Below are 19,549 nucleotides of genomic sequence, written 5' to 3'. Positions count from 1 at the left end.
TTTTGTTCCCTTGAAAGGAAAAGATAAGAGAATAAGGCCTGCTAGGCATGTAGCTCAGTGGTAGTGTTTACTTAGCATGCCCAAAGCTCTGGGTTCCATCTCTAGCACTGAAAAAACAAGTGGACACTTGGGAGCCCCCAGTGAGCAGAATGAGCAGAGGGGTAACAGGACCTAACCCTGTTGTCATTGTGGAACTGGAGCTAATGTTGTTCGTGTTGTTCCTAGAGTCCACCCCCTGACCCTACCCTGCCATCTGCTATGTGAGATAATTCAGTGGAATGTTTTGGCACCAAGGATAGGAGCAAAGGGAAACATAGGGTATACCAACCCTAAAGGGCTTGGGTCTTCTCCAGGCCATTGAGGTTTTGCTTTGAGGCTACAAAAAATGGAATTTTCTGCAGAAGCTGGGCGAAACAATGGAAATTACCCTACCCACAAAAACAGAGAACCTTGGATCCAGTATGGGTGAACTTTTGTGTATGTGTGCCAGTACTGGGGCTTGAATTTAGGGCCTGGGGTTCAATCCCTGACCACCTCTGGATTTTTTTTTTTTTTTTGTGGTTTAGTGGAAATACAAATCTCATGGACTTTTCTGCCAGGGCTGGCTTTGAATTGCAATCCTCAGATCTCAGCTTCCTGAGTAGCTAGGATTATAGACGTGAGCCACCGGCTCCCAGTACCTCCCACTCTTGAATACCCTTTGCACTCAAGACCAGCACTCTACCACTTGAGCCACACTACTAATTCCAGCATTTTGCTAGGTAATTGGAGAGAAGGGTCTTTTTGACTTGTCTGCCGGGCTGACTTCAAACCAAGATCTTCAGATCTCAGCCTCCTATGTAGCCAGGATTATGGGTGTGTGCACACATGTGCAAGCACACACTCACATATACACACACATATACAGAGAAATAAGGCAACAATGCTGTTGCCACCAAGATCTAAAGCCCAAGCCTTGGAATTCTTGTCTTGGAGCAGTCACTCTATATGTGGGCTGAGGCAGGGCATCGTTAGCTTGTAGGAACCTTTGTGCATTACTAAAATGCACCCTCTCCTCTGGGAGAGACAGACCTGTAATTGGGCTCCTGGCTTGACAAGCTAAGCTTGTCCTCTGCACAGCTATACCACTATACATGGCAGCCACAGCTGGAGGGTCTTGGAGTTCCCATTTCTGTTCTAGAGCAGGCCATAGTGATCTCTGCTTTAGGGTAAGAAAAGAAAGTGAGCCTCATTCAGAATGAAGCCAGACTTCAGGGCAAATCATAGACCCTTTACTGGCAAGCTATGATTGCTGCTTGCTGTAACACAGGAACAGACTGGTATTCTTCCACTTAAGCCACAGCTCCATTTTCAGCTTTTTGGTGGTCAATTGGAGATAAGTGTCTCATAGGTTTTCTTGCCATGCTGGCTTTGAACCATGATCCTCAGATCTTAGCCTCCTGAGTCACTAGGACTATAGGTATGAGCCACTGGTACTGACCAAGAACCTGCTTTTGTCGTTAACTGAAATCTTGTTTTTTCTTTGCAGTACTAGGAATTGAACCTGCTGTTGGGCAAGCATTGATGTAGCATTCTTTTAGAGAACCTTCTGCCTTCAGCTTTTAGTGTTTGGTGTTCAGGTGAGGCCCACTTCATTCCCCAACACTGAGAATGGATCTCTGAATATTTGGTCACAGTGATTGGTTTAGGGTCAGGCACATTACCCAAGGTAAGGCCACTTAGATTCTTCATTATTTTCTGAAACTACTAAAAATGAGATAAAGCTCTTTTTCCTGCATTTCTATCCATACCCGGACATTTTACCACTGATGGAATCATTATCTGGAAAGGTGGGTAACAGCAGTTTAGAGTGACTAGCAGTCATCTTCGCTATTACAAGAAAAAAGGACAGTCAAACTGAACATAAACCCAACACTAAGAAAGCAAAGAAAGGGCTGGGGATATGGCCTAGTGGCAAGAGTGCTTGCCTCTTATACATGAAGCCCTCGGTTCGATTCCCCAGCACCACATATACAGAAAATGGCCAGAAGTGGCGCTGTGGCTCAAGTGGCAGAGTGCTATAGACTTGAGCAAAAAGAAGCCAGGGACAGTGCTCAGGCCCTGAGTCCAAGCCCCAGGACTGGCAAAAAAAAAAGAAAGAAAGAAAAGAAAGACAAAGAATGGGATATCTTTTGAATTCCTAGATCTGACTACACCTGAAGCCACTTATTCCTGTACGTCCCCCTTCTGCTTCCTTCTTTTCTTGCTTTCTTTTCTCTCTTTCCTTTTTACCCTTGTGTTGTTTGAAATTTGAGTATTTTTTGTCAGTTCTCAATCAAAAGAATCTAATAATTTGAATATCCTATCTAGTTTATTGCTATAGGGAAGTAAAAAAAAAAAAAGGTTGTCTCTATATTCACTTAAACTCAAGGCTGTCAGGGAGGAAGGAAAAGGGAAACTCCAAAGAAAAACTTAGGAAATGATGTCACTAATTCTCCAAGAAGTGGGTAGAGACTTGGTGGATGGGGAGGGATGGATTACCTGCCCTTGAGTCAGGCAGTTTCCCAGCTAAATCTTGGAGATAGATGGAACTTGGGGGTTTTCCCTTGTGGGGAGAGGTGATCCCTAGAATAGAGAGGCTGAGGTTGGTCTGGGTTTGGCCTGCTCTAAGCCACTCAGGGTATATTGTATCTCTCTGAGCACTGCCATGACCACCACTTCTCTACATCATTATCTCTTACAGCTAAGCCTGCCAATGTCCTGTGGCTAACCATATCCCTTTACTTTGAAGAGATTACACCCATCTGGTTCCCAATGAGGCCTCTCCTATTATAGATACATTGTGGGCCTATAAATCTCCTTTGTGCTCATGGATAGCTATTTCCTTCTTTCCTTCCTTCCTCCCTCCCTCCCTCATTTCTTCTTCCCTCCCTCCCTCCCTCCCTCCCTCCCTCCCTCCCTCCTTCCCTCCCTCCTTCCCTCCCTCCCTTCTTTCCTTCCTCCCTTTTTGGGGCTTAAACTCAGAGCCTGGGTGCTGTCCCTGAGCTTCCCCCCCTCCCCCCACCAAGTCTTAGGGCTTGAACACAGGGTCTGGGTGCTGTCGTTGAGCTCTTTTGCTCAAGACTAGTCCTCTACCACTTTGAGCCACAGCTCTACTTCTGTGTTTTTGGTGGTTAATTGGAGGTAAGAGTCTCACAGACTTTGCTGCCTGTGCTGGCTTCAAACTTTGATCCTCAGATCTCAGCCTCTTGAGTAGTTATGATTATAGGTGTGAGCCACCAGCATCCAGCTGATGGCCATTTTCTTTTTTTGTGTTGTTATTTATTTTTTAATTAAAATTTTTAAAAGGTGATGTACAGAGGGGGTACAGTTACATAATAAGGTAGTGAGTACATTTCTTGTCATATTTGCCACACCCTCCCTCATTTTTCTTTCCCTTCCCTAGTTTAGGTAAGCATATATACAATATCCAGTGTACCAAAATCATATACAATATCCACATGGGGTACGTGATGGCCATTTTCATAGGGTGAATGTCTAGAAGCAGAATTTACAAAGTTCAAAGGTTACAACACAATTAAGGTTTATGGTTCATATTTCAGGAGGAATTATTATCCATTTTGTAGAAAAAAGATGTAAAAATGTTCCAGCCCTTGTCAACTAGGAGAAAGCTAATTGCCAAATAATGAATGTAAGAGATATAATTTGTTGTTCAGAAAACAGAGCCATATCATAATAGCTATAATAAATTAGATCTAGACCATAAAATGTGGCATGAATGTAGCAGATCATGTGGCATTAAACTAATTGGACTGTCTGGTTCCCTGGAGATGCACAGGACAGAAAGTATCGGAGAGATGATGTAATGGGGTTATCAGGAAGTATTCTTGACAGTGTCCCAAGAGTATGAGGCACAGGGTGGTGACAGCAACAGCTATAGTTGCATTTGTTTCTGTACGAATAGAATGAGGGCCAGAGGAAGACAAAGGAAACTACCTAGTGAGATATCATTAGTTACAAAGGTATCCCAAGAGAGAAGTTTGGACCTAGTAAGACAAAGACTATTCTAGGAAGCCAAGAGTGGTGACACACTCCTGTAATCCTGCAATACAATGCCTTGCCCTTGCCCCAGTCCCTGCCCTGTTAAAACTCATACATTGTAGATGGGTGCTGGTGAGTCACACCTGTAATCCTGGCTACTCAAGAGGCTGAGATCTGAGGATCACAGTTTGAAGCAAGCCTGGACTAGAAAGCCCAGGAGACTCTTATCTCCAATTAACCACCAGAAAACCAGAAGTGGAGCTATGGCTCCAAGTGGTAGAGTGCTACCCTTGAGCAGAAAAGCTCATGGACAGTGCCCAGGCCCTGAGTTCACTCCCCAACTGACAACAACAACAAATACAACAAACCACTGTCCAATTCATATATTGTAAATAACCAAAATTTTAAAACCTCATTGCCTTGCGACTGGGGATATAGCCTAGTGGCAAGAGCGCTTGCCTCATATACATGAAGCCCTGGGTTTGATTCCTCAGTACCACATATACAGAAAATGGCCAGAAGTGGCGCTGTGACTCAAGTGGCAGAGTGCTAGCCTTGAGCAAGAAGAAGCCAGGGACAGTGCTCAGGCCCTGAGTCCAAGGCCCAGGACTGGCAAACAAACAAACAAAAAAAAAAACAACAACAAACAAACCTCATTGCCATTTGAGTTTAAAACCACCTCTACCCACTTAAAAAAAAAATTCTGCTGGGGGCTGGGGATATGGCCTAGTGGCAAGAGTGCTTGCCTCATATACATGAAGTCCTGGGTTCAATTCCCCAGCACCACATATACAGAAAATGACCAGAAGTGGCGCTGTGGCCCAAGTGGCAGAGTGCTAGCCTTGAGCAAAAAGAAGCCAGGGACAGTGCTCAGGCCCTGAGTCCAAGCCCCAGGACTGGCAAAAAAAAAAAAAAAAAAAAAAAAAAAAAAAAATTCTGCTGGAACAAAAGTTAATTCCTGAATGTGCTTTGTTAGACCTGACTGAGCGAGGATAACCATTTTTGTATTTTTAATTTTTTTTTGGGGGGGGGATCTTTTCTTTTTTGATGCTGAGAATTGAATCCAGGACATTGCACTTGCTAGGCAAGTGCTTTACCACTGAGCTTCATCCCAGTTATAACCATCATTTTAAAGTGATAAAAACTTTTATATATAGGAGTGCCAGTGGTTCCCACCTCTTATCTTAGCTACTCAGAAGGCTGAGATCTGAAGATCAAAATTCAAAGCCATCTAGGGCAAGAAAGTCTGTGACACTTTTTTTAAAAAAAGATTTTAAAATTCTTTTTCATTATTCAACATTTTATACATAATAAATACAAACTTTTTTTTTTTACAGCCATTGTAAAGAAAGCACATCTGCACACAGGCTCTCTCTGAACCTCACTTGTGCATGGTGGCGCTGGGTTACATGGCCTGGAGGGAGGGGTTGTTATTTTTTATTTTATTATTTTTTGTTTTTTTTTTGGCCAGTCCTGGGGCTTGGACTCAGGGCCTGAGCACTGTCCCTAGCTTCTTTTTGCTCAAGGCTAGCACTCTGCCACTTGAGCCACAGCGCCACCTCTGGCCATTTTCTGTATATGTGGTGCTGAGGAATTGAACCCAGGGCCTCATGTATATGAGGCAAGCGCTCTTGCCACTAGGCCATATCCCCAGCCCGGGTTGTTGTTTTTTAAAAAGGAGGCATACTTTTACAACTTTGGTTGGTTTTTTTTTTGGTTGTTTTTTGTTTTGTTTTGTTTTTTTTTTAAATAAAATTAGCAGCTCTTCCAAAAAATACTTCAAAATATAACAAAAGATTTGAAATAATTCTCTGAGGTTGTGAAAAACCCAAATTCAAGGATGGACTGGGCTAGCTAAAGACAGAGTACAAGACCTGTGTGGCAAGAACTGATCTACTATTTATTAAGCCCTTTGAAGGTATGGAACATAGGCAAATTTTTAAGTCTTACGAAAGCCACCCTCTTCATTTTTAAATTTAAGAATGTTTGATAAACACAAAAGACCTCAAACAGATCAACAGATTAAGAAATGCTGGGGGGGGGGGAAAAGCACCAAAAAATCATGGAGAAAATCGTCAGGGAGTGCTGTCACTGAAGGAGTAAATGACGAACTGAAAATGTCTTCGGCTCTGACCTTACTTTTGGTCAAAGATCCTATGGGGACATTTGGTGAGCACTTTAAGTTTTTAAAGATTCTTAGAAGGGATAGAATTTTCAAAAGCATAACATAATGTTTGGATTAAGTTCTGTTTGATTTCTTAACAAAAATAAACAGGAGCTGGCAAATATCCCTTAGTCCCTAGGTAATGGGCTGCCTACTTTCCGTGGTCAGGGGAGCTCATTCTGGGCCTTGCTGCTGTAGGTCACCCAAGAATGTGTGTCCTGGCATCCATCTTTTCTCAACCACTTCTCTTGTGCAGGTGTGCAGTCCTTAGTCCTTTCGCACAGGAAGCTAGTTTCCTTCATGAACCCACAGGGTCTTCCTCCCAAGGGAATGGCAGGGCAGTGGGAGCTGAAGCTGAATTTTCCATGAATGACTGTTGGTCTGCACCAACCACAATCTGGCTGTGTGGGCCAGCACACCAGCTTGGGAATAAGATAATACCTCCCCTGTAGAGAAGCTCAGCAATGTAGACATCTTTCTTTCTTTTATTTTTAATTTTAATTTATTTATTTATTGCCAGTCCTGGGGCTTGGACTCAGGGCCTGAGCACTGTCCCTGGCTTCTTTTTGCTCAAGGCTAGCTCTGCCATTTAAGCCACAGCGCCACTTCTGGCCGTTTTTCTGTATATGTAGTGCTGGGGAATTGAACCCAGGGCTTCATGTATACGAGGCAAGCACTCTTGCCACTAGGCCATATCTCTAGCCCAGTCTGTAGCACTTTTATCTTCAATTAGGCACCCAATAAAAGCCAAAAATGGAGCTGTGGCTCAATTAGTAAAGTGCTAGCCCTAAGTACAAAAACTCAGAACAATGCCAAGGTCTTGAGTTCAAGTGCCAGGATTGGCACAAAAACAAAAACAAAACAAAAATGGAAATTAGGGCCTGTGAATGTGGCTTAGTGGTAGAGTGCTTGCCTAGCATGCATGAAGCCCTGAGTTAGATTCCTCAGCACCACATAAACAGAAAAAGCCGGAAGTGGTACTGTGGCTCAAGTGGTAGAGTGCTAGCCTTCAGCAGAAACAACAACAAAAAAAATGGAGCCAGGGACAGTACTCAGGCCCTGAGTCCCAAGCCCCAAAACTGGGAAAAAAAAAAAAAAAAAAGGAATTAGCTCTTATTAATTTAGAGCACTTTCAGACTTTTTTTTTTTTTTCCAGTCCTGGAGCTAGGACTCAGGGCCTGAGCACTGTCCTTGGCTTCTTTTTGCTCAAGGCCACACTCTGCCACTTGAGCCACAGCACCACTTCTGGCCATTTTCTATATATGTGGTGCTGGGGAATCGAACCCAGGGCTTCATGTAGACAAGGCAAGCTCTCTTGCCACTAGGCCATATTCCCAGCCCCAGACTTTTTTTTTTCCAACGTTCTCTCCAACTGACTATCAGGGCAAATCTAAGGGAACCTCCTTAGCTCTGCTTTTCTTGGTTTTCCTAAGACTAGAATTGTTAATACCTATTTTCTTTTTCTTTTGGCCAGTCCTGGGCCTTGGACTCAGGGCCTGAGCACCTTCCCTGGCTTCTTCCCGCTCAAGGCTAGCACTCTGCCACCTGAGCCACAGCGCCCCTTCTGGCCGTTTTTCCATATATGTGGTGCTGGGGAATCGAACCGAGAGCTTCATGTGTAGGAGGCAAGCACTCTTGCCACTAAGCCATATTCCCAGCCCATTAATACCTATTTTCAGCAGATCTCTATGACTAAGTTTTCCTGTGCACTTGATCTCCCCTATTAGACGTTTCTTGTGCATCCCTTTTGTACTCTACATTCCCCTACTGGGTTTTGTTGTTTTTTGCACAGTCTGATATTGATTGCTTCCATCTCCAAGGTAATGATCTTCCCTAGCAGAATGAAATCTCGGGTTGATCTGCTCTGCTCCTTGGGTGTTAGCTGGGATTGAACTCAGGCAGGGCCTTGCTAGGTAGATCCTTTTTTTTTTCCTCAAGGCTAGCACTCTACAACTTGAGCCACAGTGTTACTAGGGCTTTATGCATACTAGGTAAGCACTCTACTAAGCCACATTCTCAGCCCTAGGCTGACAGACATTCTTACACTGGAGTCATGCTTCTAGGACAGGGCTCAGTCACACACTTAACCCCTGGAACATGTCCAACCACCAAGGCAGTACTTACAATCCAATTTTCCCTGTCTTGGCTTCATGCACGAAGTTACCTTGTCATTGGGGTACCTACTTGAGCACCTTCCTTCTGTTGCCTATTAACCTTCAATTTCACACTTCTTGTCAGCCAAGAGGGAACATGGATTTAGTCTGACCTGGAAGCTGCCATAATGGGGCTGAAGAATGTGTCTTCTCTTAAGCAGGGGCTCCCAGGACTTTCTTGGGTGATATGAAAGATCCCTGATGATCTCTCAAATTACTGGAAATGTTTTAGGATATTGGGGTATTTCAAAGGAATAGGACATTACCTGGAAAGAAACCCCGCAAGGCAAAGTTCTACTTCTACAGGAGGGCATGCCACTGACAAGAAGCTAAATAAGCAAGCACACTGGGTGGGTAGTGTTTTATCCCTAAGGCATTATTGTCCTTTGTTCTGATTGGTCAGAACTTAGGTTCACAATCTTGTATGATTGGCTAGTTGGAAAGAAGTGAAAAGTTTATCTGAGCAATCAACCAAAACCTGGACACCTAGCCAAGACTTGTCAGAAAACCAATAATCAGCTGTTGCTCTACTGCTTGAGACACGCCTAACAGCTGCTGTTCTACTGCTTGAGACATGCCTCCAACGCCTAGAAGAAAACAAATTTTGTAACAAGATGTGGCTTAACTAAAATAGCTATTTAATTTCTTTTTGGTAGGTCATGGGCTTGAACTCTGGGCCTGGATGCTGCCCGTAAACTTTTGTGCTCAAGGCTAGTGCTCTACCACTTTGAGCCACAGCTCCATCTCAGGTTTTTTGGTGGTGAATTGGAGATAAAAGTCTCATGGGTTTTTCTGGCCTTGCTGGCTTTGAACCATGATTCCCAGATCTCAGCCTCCTGAGAAACTAGGATTACAGGTATGAGCCAGTTTAAAATTGCTTTCTTGTAAAATGGAGGCTGCTCTTAAAATGGTGTTGCTTAATGTCAAGCAACTACTTTGAGGGAAAATATTCTAACTCTATAAAGACTTGGCAAGTGGTCTTTGGTGAACACCTGTTTCTTTTAAATCTTGAATGGCTTCCCATCTGGAGCTGGAGTCTCACAGCTCTTATGCTCTTAAGCATCTTGATTTGCATGTGATTATATTAATATATATACATATAATATGTACATATAATATACATACATATATCACACATATATCATACATATGTATGTGTATATATTACAACATATATTACAGCATAGCTTTCTATTTTGTGCACTCTCTCTCTTCCTTTCTTCTTTCTCTGTTTCTAACCCAATAAATTAATCATGATTGCAAAAAAGACAGAGCCTAGATTTTCTTTGGCCATTTGTCTTGAATTCTGTCTTAGAGCTTCAGTCTGCAGCAGAGTATAAATGAGTGCAGTATAATGAAGCTCTGTGGATGAGGTGGATGGTGATGAATGGAGGGGAAATGATTTTCACAGTTCAGCTCTCGGTTTTTGTGGCACTTCATATTCTTCCTAGTGTTCCAGGTTGGTAACATGCCGGGAACAAAGCAAAGTGAATTCTATAATCCTTTTCCATATGCTGTGACTTGGCAAGGGCTGAAAGTAAATCACGCACCTGCATAACCTTTTCAGCATGACAAAGAATCAGGTCTCCCTTATCTCCCCCCTTTCTGCCTGCCACAGGAAATGCTCCCAGACAGCACAAACAAGCCCTAATTAAGTCTTCCCTTGGCTCCCAACTTCTTTTCCCTCAATCTTTTCTTGGGTTTAGATGTGTAATTAAGAGGAAAGTAGACAAACAAAAATCAAGTATATGATTCAGTTAGGGGGCTGAGATTGCAGTAGCTTAGTGGTAGAGCATTTGCCTAGCATAGATGACCCTCTTCATTTAAGCTCCAGGACAAAAAAGAATAAATGGATGAAAGAATTAAGATGGAAATGGGTTGGAAAAGTTGGTTGTGACTATAGGAGAACTTTGTCTCAGATGGTCTGAGTTTCTTCTATTTTTAAACATTTATTTAGTCTGTAAACGAGAGGATTTCAATGCCTTTCAACCAACACAGCCATACATTGCTTAGGATGTTTTGGTCAAAGATGGACATATACCATGGTATATATATAAAATTTTGTAACTTAGTGACACTGTAGCCATCCCAATTTGTTTAAGTGTACATGATGTTAACACATTTATGGAATTGCTTAACTATGCATCCCTCAGAACACATCCCAGCCAATAAGTCACAGTCATATATGCAAACTTCTGGATTTTGTGTTTATATCTGAAAAGAGAGTCCAAGGGTTTTATCATGCCCTCAGGGGTTGCAAGACCAACCTCTTTCCCCAAAGCTTGAAACTCAGCAGAATTAGAGACAAGTCTGGAGGAATGGCTACAATGGGGAGTCACAAAGAAAGAGCAATGCCTATGAAAGACAGAAAGATGGAATTCTTCAGCTATCGCTATGGGAGGCAGCAGATAATTAAGCTCTTACACTCTAGCACCACATACATCTGAGCCCAGAGACTACTATCTCCATTTATTAACTATGCTGGCTGGGTGATCTTTGGTGCAACTTGCACTTATAAGCCTCAGTTTTCTCATCTATAAAGTGGGATTATGGAACCTATGTCATGGAAGTGGGAGTTAAAATCTTTCTGTCAAAGTGGTTGCTTGACATAAGCATTGTCATTTTAAGATGAGTACCCACCATCTTACAAGAAAGCAATCTTAGTTAAGACACATCCTGTTATAAATTTTTTTAAGGCGCTGGGAATATGGCCTAGTGGCAAGAGTGTTTGCCTCGTATACATGAAGCCCTGGGTTTGATTCCTTAGCACCACATATATAGAAAAAGCCAGAAGTGGTGCTGTGACTCAAGTGGTAGAGTGCTAGCCTTGAGCAAAAAAGAAGCCAGGGACAGTGCTCAGGCCCTGAGTCCAAGCCCCAGGACTGGAAAAAAACCAAACCAAACAAAAATTGTTTTTCTAGGGGCGGAAGTCATGGCTCAAGTGGTAGAATGCCAGCTTTCTGACAAGTGCTGCCTTCTTGGTCAGGTGTCCTGATTTTGGTTGGTTGCTCAGATAAACTTTTCACTCCTTTCCTATTAGCCAATCATACAAGACTGTGTACCTAAGTTCTACCCAATCAAGGATAGTAATTGTAATGGGACCCAAGGGGCGGGGGGGCATCCCCAATCTCTCCAAGAGTCCACCACTCAGAGACAGTGTCAAGTAAAAAGATGGATTTATTGGGGAAGTTCCAGATAGATCTGTCCCAGGTTTCAGAAAAAACATATAAAAGGACAGCAGCACAGAGATTTACTTCTGGAAGATTTTTAAGTACCAACAAACCAATTCAGCTCCAGTGGAGAGCTGAATTGGGATGCCATGGAGATGAGAGACACAAGGCGTGAACATGTAGACATGTGGCATGGCATAATGGTGCCTGAGCTTGCCTGCCCCTAAAAAGGGCTAGGTCAGGGGGCTGGGTCACAGGAAGCTCCCAGTCCCAATCACTTGACAACAGGTTTAGTAACCTGTAGGACATGTGCCCACCTCTGTCTCTTGGGATTCAGGAACACCCATTACCAAGAGATGGTATTATGCCCATGTCGCAAGGAAACCACCAAGAAGACCACTGAGAGCCAGACGTTCCGAAATGCAAAAGCAAGGCTTTATTCAGGCGAGCTGCAACTCGGGCCTCGTCCTACCCACCGACACAGCGGAGGTTAGGAGGAAGGCCACGAGCAGAGTTTGTTTTTTTTTTTAATTTAATTTATTAATTGAACACAATTTTTTTGACAAGGTGTTGTGCAAAAAGGGTACAGTTACATAGTAGGGCAGTATGTACATTTCTTGTGATATCTTACGCCCTGTTTTTCTATCCCTTCTCTAAGTCAGGTAGACATATATACAATATACAATGTATCAAGAACATATACAGTAGCCACGTGGCCACGCCCAAGAAAGTTCACCTAGGGCTTTAAATGTAATGTTGATATTAGACCATGTGTCGACAGTAGTCTTATATGAACGTACATACATAGCTTTTGAGCTATTGTATTCCCCTGAGAGGTCAATTTTTGACCTTTATATGTTGAGTAATTGTTTGGTTTAAGTTACATACTGTTGGGTCGCTGCCCCAATCCTGTGGGGAATACTATTTGACAAGCAGTTTTTGGTTTCACAGACTTCTGTACTGTCTCTCCATCTCCCTTTGTTAACAGTCATATATCAGGGAGATCATGCCCCTTTGTTTTCTGTGTTCTAGGCTTGTCTCGCTCAACATTATTTGTTCAAGTTCTGACCATTTCCCTGCGAATAACAATATTTCACCATTCCTAATCGCTATGTAGTATTCCATTGTGTATAAGTACCATATTTTTTGGATCCATTTGTCTGTGGAGGGGCATCTGGGTCGTTTCCATATTTTGGCTATTGTGAATTGTGCCGTGATAAACATGTCTTTTTGATATCTTGGGGTTTGCTGTTTAGGATAGATGCCTAGGAGTGGTATGGCTGGGTCATAGGGTAGGTCTATATTGAGCTTTTTGAGAAACCTCCATACTGTTCTCCAAAGTGGTTGTACTAATTTGCACTCCCACCAACAATGGAGAAGGGTTCCTCTTTCCCCGCACCCCCTCCAGCATTTGTTGTTGCCTGAGTTCAGAGTATAGGCCATTCTAACTGGGGTGAGGTGGTATCTCAGGGTTGTTTTTATTTGCATTTCCTTTACTACCAGGGATGTTGAGCATTTCCTCATGTGTTTCTTTGCCATTTTTATCTCTTCTCTTGTGAAGTCTCTCTTTAGCTCCTTTGCCCATTTCCTAATAGGTTTATTGGGCTTGGAGGGGCTTAGTTTTTTTGAGTTCTCTGTAGATGACAGATATTAGGCCTTTGTCTGTTGCTGTGCTGGTAAAGATCCTTTCCCATATGGTTGGCTGTCTTTCTGTTTTGGTGGCTATGTCCTTAGCTGTGCAGAAACTTTTTAATTTGTAGTAGCCCCATTTGTCGAGTTTTTTCCCTATTTGTTGTGCCCCTGGGACTCTATTCAGGAAGTTCCTTCCTGTGCCTATAAGTTCTAGCGTCTTTCCTACTCTGTCCTTCAGTAGTTTCAAGGATTCAGGTCTGATATTGAGGTTCTTGATCCATTTTGAGTTGATCTTGGTGCATGGTGATAGGCTTGGGTCTACTTTGAGTTTTCTGCATATGGCTGCCCAGTTCTCCCAGCACCAGTAGTTGAAGAGGCTATGTTTATTCCATTGTATGTCTTTAGCTCCTTTGTCGAATATCAGCTGGCTGTAAGAGTGTGGTTTTATTTCTGGATCTTCAGTTCTAATCCATTGGTCTTCCGATCTGTTTTTATACCAATACCATGCTGTTTTTGTTATGATGGCCTTGTAGTAGAGCTTGAAGTCTGATATTGTGATACCTCCTGCACTGCTTTTTTTGCCTAGAATTGCTTTGGCTATTCTAGGTTTTTTGCTGTTCCATATGAATTTATGGATTGGTTTCTCTATTTCAGTGAAGAATGTGGCTGGGATTTTGATAGGTATTGCATTGAATTTGTATAACAATTTGGGCAATATGGCCATTTTCACTATATTGATTCTGCCTACCCATGAGCATGGGAGGTCTTTCCATCTCCTGTGTCTTCTTTGATTTCCATTAGATTTTTATAGTTTTTATTAAATAGGTCTGTCACGTCCTTGGTTAAGTTGATCCCTGGGTACTTTATTCTTTTTTTGGCTACTGTAAATGGAATTGTTTCCATAATTTCCTTTTCTGTTTGTATATTGCTGGTGTACAGAAAAGCTGCTGACTTTTGTGGATTGATTTTGTATCCTGCTACTTTGCCAAATTGGTTTATTAGGTGTAGGAGTTTGGGTACTGAGTTTTTTGGGTCCTTCAGGTATAAGATCATGTCGTCTGCAAATAGGGATAACTTGATTTCTTCCTTGCCGATGTGGATCCCTTTGATGTCCTCCTCTTGCCTTATTGCTATGGCTAGGGATTCCAGCACTATGTTGAAAAGAAGTGGGGAGAGTGGGCATCCTTGTCTTGTTCCTGAGTTTAGGGGGAATGATTTAAGTTTCTCTCCATTTAATATGATATTAGCAGTTGGTCTGTTGTATATGGCTTTTATTGTTTTGAGGAATGTTCCATCTATTCCTGTTCTCTCCAAAGCTTTTAATAGGTATGGATGTTGTATTTTGTCAAAGGCTTTTTGGGCATTGACTGAGATAACAATGCAATTCTTAATTTTAGATCTGTTTATGTGGTGAATTACGTTGATTGATTTACGGATGTTGAACCATCCCTGTGGGATGAAGCCTATTGGTCATGATGTATGATTTTTCTTGATCAGTTTCTGGATCCTGTTAGCTAATATTTTATTAAGGAACTTTGCATCTGTGTTCATTAGTGATATTGGTCTGTAGTTCTCTTTTTTTGTTGGGTCTTTGCCTGGTTTGGGAATGTGTATGACATTAGCTTCGTAGAATGAGTTTGGGATTTCTCCCTCTGTTTCTATTTCACGGAAGAGTTTGAGGAGTATTGCTATTAGCTCATCACTAAAGGTTTTGTAGAATTTGTTGGTGAATCCATCTGGGCCTGGGCTTTTCTTTGTTGGGATGTTCTTGATTACCTCCTGTATCTCACTGTAAGTTATTGGTTTATTTAGTTGATTTATTTCTTCTTGGTTCAGTTTGGGCAGTTTGTACTTCTCTAAGAATTGATCCATTTCTGTAAAATTATTGTTTTTTGCTGAGTAGAGGTTTTGGAAATAGCTCCTTATGATTGTTTGAATATCGTGTGTACTTGTAATTTTTCCGGTGTAGTCCTTGATTTTACGTATATGAGTCTCTTCTTTTTTTTGTAAGTCTTGCGAGGGGTCTGTCAATTTTATTTATTTTCTCAAAGAACCAGCTTTTAGTCTTATTTATTTGTTGAATGGTCTTTCTATTTTCAATCAGATTTATCTCTTCTTTAATCTTTGTGATCTCTCCCCTCCTAGTCGTTTTAGATTCTGTCATTTCTTGTTTCTCCAGTTGTTTTAGTTTCATCGTGAGGTTATTCACCTGCTCTGCTTCCATTCTTTTAATGTGAGTGCTGAGGGCAATGATCTTGCCCCTCAGTACTGCCTTAGCTGTGTCCCATAGGTTTCTTTGTGATGTGTTTTTATTGTCATTGTGGCTTATGAATTCGTTGATTTCATCTTTAATTTGGTCTATGGCCCAAGTGTTGGATAGCAGTGTGGGGTTTAGCCTCCAAGAGTGTGTATAGCCTCTGTGGTATCCTTTGTTGTTGAGGGTTACCTTTAATCCACTGTGATCAGATATAATACATGGGATGACGTCAATACTTTTGTATTTGCTGAGGTTCTTTGTGTGGGCTATAACGTGGTCTGTTTTGGAATATGATCCATGGAGTGCTGAAAAGAAGGTGTATTGGGTCTCTGTAGGGTGGAAGATTCTGTATAGGTCTGTCAGATCCATTTGGGATATGGTGTTACTTAGGTCCTCAGCTCCCTTGCTAATCCTCTGGGTGTTGGATCTGTCTCTTGGAGAGAGTGGGGTATTAAGGTCACCCACTATGATTGTGTTTGCGTCTATCTTGTTCTGTAATTCTGTGAGAATTTGCTTGACATATGTAGGGCCTCTTTTGTTCGGTGAGTATACATTTATCACTGTGATGTCTTGATTCTGGATTTTTCCTTGTATTAATATGTAGTGTCCTTCTTTGTCTTTTTGAGTTGATTTTAATGAAAAGTCCAGCTTGTCTGAGATCAGGATGGCTACACCTGCCGTTTTGGTAGGTGCATTTGCTTGGTAGACCTTGCTCCATCCTTCCATTCGGAGCCTGTTTTTGTCTCTTGCTGTAAGGTGGGTCTCTTGTAAGCAGCAGATCTCAACTTTTTCTTTGCAGATCCATCCTGCTAGTCTGCTCCTCTTTATCGGAGAGTTTAATCCATTTATATTTAAAGAGAAAAAGGGTAAGGGTGTTTTTTTCTCCTTCCATTTTCTTGTTGGGCTGTTTTTTTCCTCTTTTCTTTTTCTTGTCTTTAGTGAGCTGTTCTTTCTGTTGGACTTTGGCTATTGAAGTTTCTTTCTGTTTCTGTCTGTGTGTCTTGTACGATCTCTGTTGGGTGGGGCTCCCCTCTTAGAATTCACTGTAGGGCTGGTTTTTTATTCACATACTCCTTTAGCTCCTCTTTGGTGTGGAAAGATTTGGTTTTCCCCTCGAATGTGAACTCCAATTTCGCTGCATATTTGATCCGAGGTTGCATATTGTTAGCCTGAAGTACTTGCATGGTGTTCTTCCACTCACTTCGTGCTTGGTAAGTTTGTGTGGATAGGTCAGCTGTTATTCGAATCCTCTTCCCATTGTAGAAAATTTCTTTCTTCGCTTTGGCTGATTTCAGAATTTGCTCTAATCTTGAGGTCTGAAGTCTTGAATATTATGTGCCTTGGGGTGGCTTTTCTGGGGCCTGGCCTGCCAGGTGTCCTATAGGCTTCGGTTACCTGGATGGGGTCCCTTGTGAGATTGGGGATGTTTTCTGCAATAACTTTATTGAGAACATGTTTAAGCCCTCTGCTCTGGTATTCGGCTCCTTCTTCTATTCCAATTATGCGCAGATTATATCTCTTGTCTTTGTCCATTAGTTCCTGGATTAGTCTGCCCTGAAGCTTCACCGTTTCTTGGAGTGTGGTCATTTTCTGGTTGTTGTCGGCTGCTTCATTGTCCAGGCAAGAGATTCTGGATTCCATATGGTCCACTCTTTGTATTGTGGATTCAATTGTGGAGTTTATGGATGTCAGAGAGCTATTTATGGTTGTCAGATCAGCTCTGATCGTGGAAGTTTCTTCCTTTAAAGAGTTGTATATATATATATATATATATATATATATTTTTGGCCAGTCCTGGGCCTTGAACTCAGGGCCTGAGCACTGTCCCTGGCTTCTTCCCGCTCAAGGCTAGCACTCTGCCACTTGAGCCACAGCGCCGCTTCTGGCCGTTTTCTGTATATGTGGTGCTGGGGAATCGAACCTAGGGCCTCGTGTATCCGAGGCAGGCACTCTTGCCACTAGGCTATATCCCCAGCCCTAAAGAGTTGTATTTTAAATCTATTTTTTCATGCATTTCAATTCTCAGGATGTTAAGATCTTCTTTAAAGGAGGCTTGCATTGTATCCATTTTTGCTTCCATTTCTTTCTTGGCTTCCTGGCTGTCCTTCAAGATTTCCGCTCTAAACTCCTGGAATTGTTTTCTGATTTCATTTCGGATGCTTTCCGTCATTTGCCTCATGGCCTCATTTGCTTTTTTGTTCTCCATCTCCTCTTCAGTTGTGCTGTTTTTTGGAGTTGGTGAGTTGGCTTGCTCTTTGATGAACTGTGTTATGTTTCTTTGTGATTTGAGCATCTGGAGATCTGTGGATAGCTTCTCAGGTTTGGTTTATAGCTCTGCCCTCCCTCCTGTGTAGGCACGTCTACCAGAGTGGGCGCTGTCGCCGGGGCCCCGCCCACCAGTTCACTGTGCGCCTGCTACAACAGGCACTGTTGCTGTGGCCCCATCCACTTTAGCGGGGTATGCCTCCCAGAGTGAGCCCCGGATTGTTGTGTTGTGTTTGCGCCCTCCCGCGAGTCCGTTGTGGGGGGCGGTGTGTGTGGCCCAGTGGGATCGACTGTTCGGGTGTGGGTTAGCGCCCTCAGACCTCACCTCCGCTGTGAGGGGGGGACGTGGTCAGGCCCAGGTGACCCTGCTGTGCTGGTATTGCCCACGAGCGCCTGTGATTTTAGTTGTAAGAGTCCACGAGGTCCAGGCACCTCGGGTGGGGCTTGCACTGCCGGCTGTCCCCTGGCCCCTGTTGGGAAGGGGGCAGGGCCGATTCGGCCAGTTCAGGATCCTGTGTGGCCTTGGGGCTGCTCTGCCCTTCCCCTGCTAAACTGACTTCCCAGCGCCTGATTTGGGGATTCTTTGTTCCCTCGGGGTGGGGAGGGGGAGGGAGGGAGATCTAGCTTCTTTGTAGGGTTTGGATCTCTGATAAATGGTCTCCCGTTGGGTGAGGGGGTAATGGGGGACTCACTGATCCTGGATTGTGTGTGTGTCCCGCACAGTCGTTGGTCCTTCAGGGGGTGGTGAAGTGTCGTGGTGGCATCCCCGGCTCCCCCCTTCTGCCGCGCTGGGTCCCCCAGCCGCCGTCAGTCTGAACCCGGTGTGGACCCGAACTTCTCGTCGCCGCTGTCATATGTCTTGGTCCGCACCCTCCCTAGTGACGGTGGGGTCCCGCTGTCTGGATTTTTTGCTCCCCGCAGTCTGTCTGCCAATCGCCGGGTTCCCCTTTCCCAGCCTGGCCCTGTTCGGGCCAGGGTCGGCTGGTGGGGGGAGGGTGCCCCGGAGATTCTCCGTCTCCATGTAGGTTTTTGGCTCTTCTTTTTTTACTCCTTAGTGTTTTCCTGCATTTCTCCACTGCTTCTGGCTGCTGGTTTTGCTGGGTTCTTGATGGGGAGTTGGGTGTTGGAGTTCCCAGCTTGCTATTCAGTTGGAACGAGTCGGGGTGCCTCCCTACTCTGTCAGTGCCATCTTTTCCTCACGAGCAGAGTTTTACATGAGTATTTAAAGGAAAAAAACCCCAAAGTTACATAAACCAGGTACAGGCAGGATTGGGGTGTGAGGACAAATCTGATTGACATGAGCCAGGTGCAGGGTTGGGGTGTGAGGACAAATCTGATTGACTCGGGGCTAGGGGTTCTCTAAAATTGGTCTGACGACATTCCAGGGTGGTCAAAGTATCTGGAACGTTCCCGAACCGGTTGGGCCACCTGGGAAGTGGGTTTTTATGGCCAGTTGGTTTTGGGAAATGGGTTTTTATGGCCGGTTGGTTTATTCTTAGCTTAACACAAACAACAAGGTGGTTGCAGTTTCAAGATGGAGTCATCCTAGTCTTTCATTGGGACTTCCCTTTCTCTAGGAATCCAGGCATGCCCATCAAGACAAGATGCTAGAAATACCACATGGTCAAGCTTGCCATGTGGCCAGTATGGCGCTGGCCAGATCTGACCTCCATATTACAGTAATGCTTTAGGGGATGAAACCTGGTAGATCACCCACCCAGTGTGCTTGCTTACTTGGCTTTTTGTCAGTGGCATGCCTCTCTGCAGAAGTAGACTTTGCCTTACTGAGTTTCTTTCAAGATGATGCTCCTTTCCTATGCAACACCCCAAGATCTTCAGTTGTTCCGAACACAGAGTTGTTGTGAAGATTGAGGTCACCCATGCAATA

The sequence above is a fragment of the Perognathus longimembris genome, chromosome 1, assembly GCF_023159225.1.
Source record: "Perognathus longimembris pacificus isolate PPM17 chromosome 1, ASM2315922v1, whole genome shotgun sequence".
NCBI classification, from domain to species: Eukaryota; Metazoa; Chordata; class Mammalia; order Rodentia; family Heteromyidae; genus Perognathus; species Perognathus longimembris.
This window is presented reverse-complemented; position numbering follows the sequence as displayed.